Raw genomic sequence first — 7,259 nt, 5'->3', positions numbered from 1 at the left:
TGTTATCGTTCATCTTTTTGATAACAGCCATTTTAACAGGTGTGAAGTGATATCACATTGTGGTCTTAATTTGCATTTCTCTGATGATCTGTCATGATGAGCACTTTTTTTCCTCAGGTACCTGTTGGCCATTTGTATGTCTTCTGAGAAGTATCTACTTAGATCCTTTTCCCATTTTATTTTAAATTATTTTTAAACAAGTTCAGCTTTCTATTGAAAATACTACAAAGGAGATTTAGTTAAAAAAATGACCAAAATCCAGCTCATTATCAGACTTCTCAGATTCTTCTTTCTTCACTTATATTTTCTTCCCAGCTGGGCAGCAGTAGTATAGTGGGCAGAATCACCTACTGGTGCTGCACTAGCTGCTGAAGCAGATCTACCAGCCCCTACATTGTAAATAAGATCCCCATGCTGACACTGGGGAGGACCTGTGCAAATAAGCCAAGTCAAAAAATGTTCAAAATCTATACCAGCTACTTTAATGAGGGCTTTATCTATCCTGGTGATGGTCACATCATCATAGTGCAGTATGAGGGCAGTGTAGATACAGGAAGCTCAGAGACAGAAGCTATGGTGCTGGTGAGTATGGGGCTGGTGCTTGGGTATGATGCTAGTTGCTAAATGAATTGAGGGTCTCACCTCAGTGCAGCCTTAGATTCCTTGGAAGAACTGAAGACTTTGCCAACAGCTGAGGAGAGCTCTTTGCTCATTTTAATTAGATTATTTTCCTTACAACTGAGAAGAGTTCCTTATATATTTTGGATATTAGCTACTTATCAGATGAATGGCTTGCAAATATATATTCTTCCATTTCACAGGTTGTCTGTTTGTTCTGTTGATTATTCCCTATGTTGTACAAAAGCTTTTCAGTTTCATATAATCACATTTATCTATTTTTGCGCTTGTTAACTGTACTTTGGGGTTCTATAAAAAATCTTTGCCCACTCCAATGTCATAGAGCATTTCTCCTATTTTCTTCTAGAAAATGTGTGGTTTCAGATCTTACATTTAAATCAATAGTTCATTTTGAGTTGATTTCTGTATAAGATATGACACAAATGTTCTAATTTCATTATTTTTTTTTACTTTTCTCAACATCCTTGACTGAAGAGACTGTCCTTTTCCCATTGTTAATTCTTGGAAACTTTGTTGAAAGTCATCTGACTGTAAATATGTAGATTCATTTCTAGACTCTATTCTGTTTCATACGTCTATGTGTCTTTTTATATGTTAGTATCATATTGTTATGATTACTGTAGCCTTGCAGTAGATTTTCAAATCAGGTAGTGTGTTGCTTCTGGCTTCACTCTTTTTACTAAAGATTGATTTGGGTATTCAGGGTCTTTTATGGTGCCATGTTAATTTTAGGATATTTTCTGTGAAAAATGTCTTTGTAATTTTGCTAGTTTTGTTATTTAGCCTTTATTCTAAATATATGTGATTTATGTACAATCATTTCAGTGTCAGAATATTCTGGTTTTGACTGTGTTCTTACTTTTTCTGTGAGTTTTATACTTTCATGTTACTAATTAGTGATGTTTTCTTTTGGCTTAAATAACTTTGTTTATCATTTCTTGTAAGACCATTTTGGTGGTCATGAACTCCCTCAGCTTTTATTTATCTAGGAAAATCTTTATCTTTCCTTTATTTCTGAAAGACAGCTTAGTCAGGTATAGTATTGTTGGTTGGACAGAGTACCTGAATAGATATTTTTCCAAAAAAGACATACAGATGGTCAATAGGTATATAAAAAGGAGCTGAACATCAATAATCATCTGGAAATGCAAATTGAATTTACAATGACATATCATCTTACACCTGTTAATATAGATATTACAAAAAATACAAAAGATAATAAGTGTTAGCAGGCGTGTGGAGTTGACCCATGTATACTGGTTGGTGAGAATGCTAATTGTGCAGTTACTAAGGAAAAATAGTATGGAAGTTCCTGAAAAATAACAAAAAATCGAACTAAAATATGACCCAACATTTCCACTCCTGGGTATATATCTAAAGAAAATGAAATCAGTATATTGAAGAGACATCTGCTCTCCCAAATTCATTGCAGCACTCTCTATAGTAGTTGAGAAATGGAAATAACTGGAATTCATCAATTGAGGAATGAATTTTAAAAGCTGGTAAATATAAACAATTGAATACTATTAAGCCATAAAATAGAAAGAAATCCTATTATTTTTTCAATATGGATGAAACTGGATATCATTAAGAGAAATAATCTAGGCACAAAAAGAAAAGTACCATGTGATCTCATTCACATGTGGAATCTAAATCATTTGATCCCATAAAGTTTAAAGTACAGTTGTGGTTACCAGAGGCTGGAGAGAGTAGTGGGTCAGGATGGAGAGAAGTTGACCCATGAGTACTAAAATGCAGCTAAATATGATCAAGAAGTTTTGGTGTGCTATTTTACAGTGATGATTATAGATAATAATAATGTAGTGTACATTCAAAAAAAACTAGAAGAAAGGATTTTTAAAAGTTTTCACCATAAAGAAATGATAAATGTTTTATAAGAAATATAGGTTTAATCTGATCTGAACATTATACAACATATACAAACAATATATATTACCCCCATTCATATGTACAGTTTTATGTTTTGTGTATCAACTAAAATAAATTTAATAAAGAATCTTGAGGTCATAAATAATATACTTAAGACAATCATGTATTTCAGTTACTGAGAGAAATGAAATGACACCTAAATAAATGGAGCACAGCAGCATGTCCATGGATTTGATGAATGAATTTTGTTGAGATGCTCATTATCTTTAAATTTAACTAGAGATGGATATCTTTCTGAATAAAAATTTGACTTCTTGGTGTTTTCATATAAACACCCACAAGCACATACTAAAAAAAATTACATACACAAAATGACCCATCCAATAATATTCTTAGCAGCCTTTTTCTGGTAGCCCAAATCTGTAAGAACCCAAGTGTCTATCTCCATGAGAATGAATAGAATTATAGTGTATTTTTGTAACAGTATTCTAACTCAGCAATATAAGAGGAACAAATTGCTAAAACACACAATGACATAGATCTATAAAGAAAGAAACAAAAATTTAAGTTGAACAAAATAAACGAGACAAAAAAAGAGTACATATTCTACTGATGGTCAAGAGCAGACAAGACTAAATTCTGTTGATTGAAATCAAAGTGGTAGCTTCTGGGAGCATTGCCTCTAATAGGATCAAGGGGAACTTTCTGTGGTGATAGAAATGTTCTATATTTTGTTTCAGGTAGTGATTGCAGTGATGCATGGAATTATCAAAATCAATCAAACTTAATAATTACAATCTCTACTTGTTATTTTAGGTAAGTTATACCTAAATAAATTGCCATCTTGATTATTATCGCTGCCCAAATTTTGGTCTCATGAATTTTGAACTTTGAGGAAAATATTCTGTGAAATTTAAAAATTCACCAGCATTATATATGCGAGTCATAAAGGTAGCAAATCAAGTCATTTTTTAAGTAACTAATCTTTTGGACACTGGACACTAGCATAGAAAAGTTCAGGAAAGAAGTTGCCCACTATTGAACATTGTATGGCAATTGCTTTCCTCCCCAGGGTTGTTCCAACTGCCTTGAGGCTGCATGGTTAGAACTCAAAATATCTGACAGGAGTGTCCTTGACACAGTTATGATGATCTCCATCTCTGCTTCAGCAAGAGAAATATTTTAGTGTCTTTTTTCCATTTCTTTTAAATTACTCTGTTAGCTTTAAGCCTCAGGGCAGAAGTACACTAAAGTGGATAACTAATTGAAATATTTAAAATAACCAGACAGCAGTATTCATGAACCATCACAATGGAATAGCAGAGAAAATCTGCCTCCTTAATATAAGCATTTATTAAGATTAGGAAAGATACTATCTTTAGATTAAAATTTCATTAAGTCAGGAATTTGTCTTTTATTTCACATATCATGTCATTGGTCAAAATGTTATGTATACATGTTCAATCACTAATGTAAGTGGGGGCTGTGAAATCTAGATATTCTTCATGGGGCTCTACACTGTATACCATTACCACAATGATGTGGCAGAAGACTCCACTCCAAAACTCAGTGGCTTAAAACAGCAATCATTCTCAGGGATTAGTAGTTGGCTTGGACTGTGCTTTGCAGATTCATATACATAACGGTGGCAAGGGGAACTGCAAAGTCACAGGGCAAAGGGTTTGGATAATGGGAAGGCTGAAACATTTGCGACAATGATGCAGTATGGTACATGGGGATCTTGAATTTTGGAAAAAAAACTAGAAACTATTGGAGATGTATGAACATAAGAATATACCACCCTACCGAATTACCTTGAAGACATATCAAAATAAACCAGGGGTTTGAGAATATTATTGCCTGGAATATGAACTCTTGCCTGGAAGTCTTGCTTGCTTGCTTCACTTTTTACTATAGATCTATAGATCAATTATGGATATAAATGAGTTATAAACAAATTGAATATTTCTTCCTGTGAACACAGCATGTCTCTTAATGTATGGTGATATTCCCATTGACTTTCACTTTAGATTTTACAATTATTTGAAAATCATATACAGTTCTTTCCCTCTTTCTTTAAAGGAAGAAATATTTTGATTATTTAGAGATATAAATTATTCAACTCTTTAATTTATTGCCAAACTGAATCATAGGGTCCCTTGAGAAATAAGCTGCCTAATTTGGAGATTCAGTTTGTATGCAGAATAATATGGAAACTCTGTATCACATTTCCTAACAAGTAAGTCTAAATTTCAGTCTCAATGCCAACATATGCCCCATCTCAAATAACAACTGATAGCATTAAGGACAATTAGTAAATACCTGAAAAGGCAGAATGACAAGGTAAGTGGAGTGGTATGATATATTTTGATCTTATACATCATTAGCATTGACTCACTAAAGTTACTCATTATTAAATATTTCTAATTAATACAGTGACTTATGCACTAGAGTTTATGCACACAAACTCCATTCTTTCTTAAGTGATAAATTCTCCAACCTACTTCCCTATTTCTCTGTCAAGCCCAGTTAACATTCTAAGGTCAGATTAGGAATGGATCTGTATAGATATAGGCATAAATTGAAGAATAAAAAGTCTCCTGCTTTGGTATTTTTATAACCATATCTGAAAACTAACATACAACTTGGCCTGTTTCCACACATTGTCAGTATACCTTCAGGTCTAATCTCTTTATCTTGATCACTATCTAAGGCTGGTGACTAAATCAGGGATCTGATGGGTCTGACTTCTTTGAAAAGTAGAAGTGGCGGCCATGTTCTTCAATTTTCTAAACTTGTATTTTTAACCAAATGAGTGAAGGAACATAACTGTAACCCCTATGGAATCTTGACACTTGCAAGTATGAAGTTTTCATCATCTCATCCCAAGGTAGAGAGTGGACCTGCATCATATCAGAGAGCAAGGAAGGAGAGGGAGAGACAAAAATAAGTGATGTGGTAATCTTTTGTCATCCAAGATTTCCACATGAAACACTAGAAGATTTTGAAGTATTCCTTATAAGACTGATCCAGCATGGTGACTGTCACTGCCCATCTCAGTGGATGCTCTCAAAGGAGCTGTTCTCTGGAAGTGCTGACAAGGGAAATATATCAGGTGATTCAACTACCCAGGCACATAGACGCAATTCCAAGAAGCAAGGGAATATCCACATTTTATAGAGGAGCCTTTAGAACTATCTTCCCTCTGAAACATCTTGGAAACTGTGGCACAGCCAAGATATTGATGCAAAAAGCCAATTGATTTAGGGAATATGCTAAAAATCAGAAGCACATGTGACACTACTACCATGAAGAATAGTTTGCTCATAGGAACTATAAACAATTTTTTTCTCTATGTGAGAATTATCCTTGATGGCATAGAATGTCTCTGAATCCAGAGAATTCATGGTCTATGGTCTTCTGTGACATCATAGAATGTTTTAAATTCTTCCCTCAAACATATGGAGATTTCATTTTACTTTACTAATAGAGTTCACAATGATAAATATTAAAAAATTTTCATCCAATTGATGAGAACCAATTTAGACTTGGAAACCCATAATGTTGCAAGGCAACAAACCAGTTATACTAACCTGGAATTCTAACCCATATTTTAGAGTACAGTTGAGTCTGAGATTAGAGTGTTATACAAAGATGGTATGTCATAAACTTACAAAATGGACTCATCTTTTCTATTTCTCTTAGTTTTTAAGATTTTCATTGAAGAGTATGTTACTTACACACTGATATTCACCTTAGTACTATAAGAGGCAGTAGAGTAGATGATAGCTATAGCTGAAGAAATTCACTTTGATAAATGTGCCAGTTGTTATTGTAAATTTAATTGGAATTGACAATTTTTCAAAACTTAAGTTCTTATCTGCCTTTAACAAAATGTATATGGAATAGGAATGTATGACACAGGAAAAATATTTTGTACTTTAAAAAATTTCAGTTACCATGTTCATATAATGCTTGTACAAATAGAAGCCAATATATGTTCTGGATCTGTAGCATAAGATTTTTCCTTGTATCCATATTATATAGTTAACAACTATAACCAATCTAGTTGATATGGTATTGTCTCTGCAGAGTATATGGGTAAATATTACTAGCTGTCCTCACAAAACTAAAATCTCATATCATTCTTGTTCAGGCTTTGATTATCTATGGTAGAGAAGACTCATATCAACTTTGATTCGGGGCACATCTTGAACCTCTGGACACTTTTCAGTCTGTAAAATGTGAATAACCTGGATCTTCATAGACAGCTGTCATTTTTTGGCTTTGTGAAAACTTCTGTGTGCCATTTTCATAGCATTTTATATAAAACAAAAAATTATAAGCACTGATGAAAAGAGATGAGGGCTGGTAATCAAGGGGAATTTTACCTTAATTTTTACTATCTGATCTCTTCCTCCAACCATCATTGCTTCTATTTCTGCCACTAGGCTCTTACTGACACATAAAAGACTTAGTTGATTTGTGTGGGGATTCATGACACTGGAGGAAAGGTACTTGTATTCTAGTAAGATCAGGTAAGCAAGAGGAAATGAAAAGGAAGAAAAGGAAATCCCTAGTTGAGATGGAAAGAGGGATTTATTGACATATACCTGATAAGCAAATTAGTTATATAAAGGAAACTGCCTCTAATTCCATCTTAGGCATTTTGTTATCTGGCATGCCTATTTTGTCTTCAAAATTAAAATCCTTCACAAAAATCTTTTATA

At 33.5% G+C, this 7,259-nt stretch overlaps 1 pseudogene; it reads right to left on the bottom strand.

Moving 5' to 3' along the window:
• Positions 1-235: 235 nt before the first annotated feature.
• Positions 236-6,956, bottom strand: LOC125614091 (annotated as a pseudogene).
• Between the last annotated feature and the right edge of the window lie 303 nt (positions 6,957-7,259).

The sequence above is a fragment of the Marmota marmota genome, unplaced genomic scaffold (genome assembly GCF_001458135.2).
Source record: "Marmota marmota marmota unplaced genomic scaffold, marMar, whole genome shotgun sequence".
NCBI lineage: Eukaryota > Metazoa > Chordata > Mammalia > Rodentia > Sciuridae > Marmota > Marmota marmota.
This window is presented reverse-complemented; position numbering and strand designations above follow the sequence as displayed.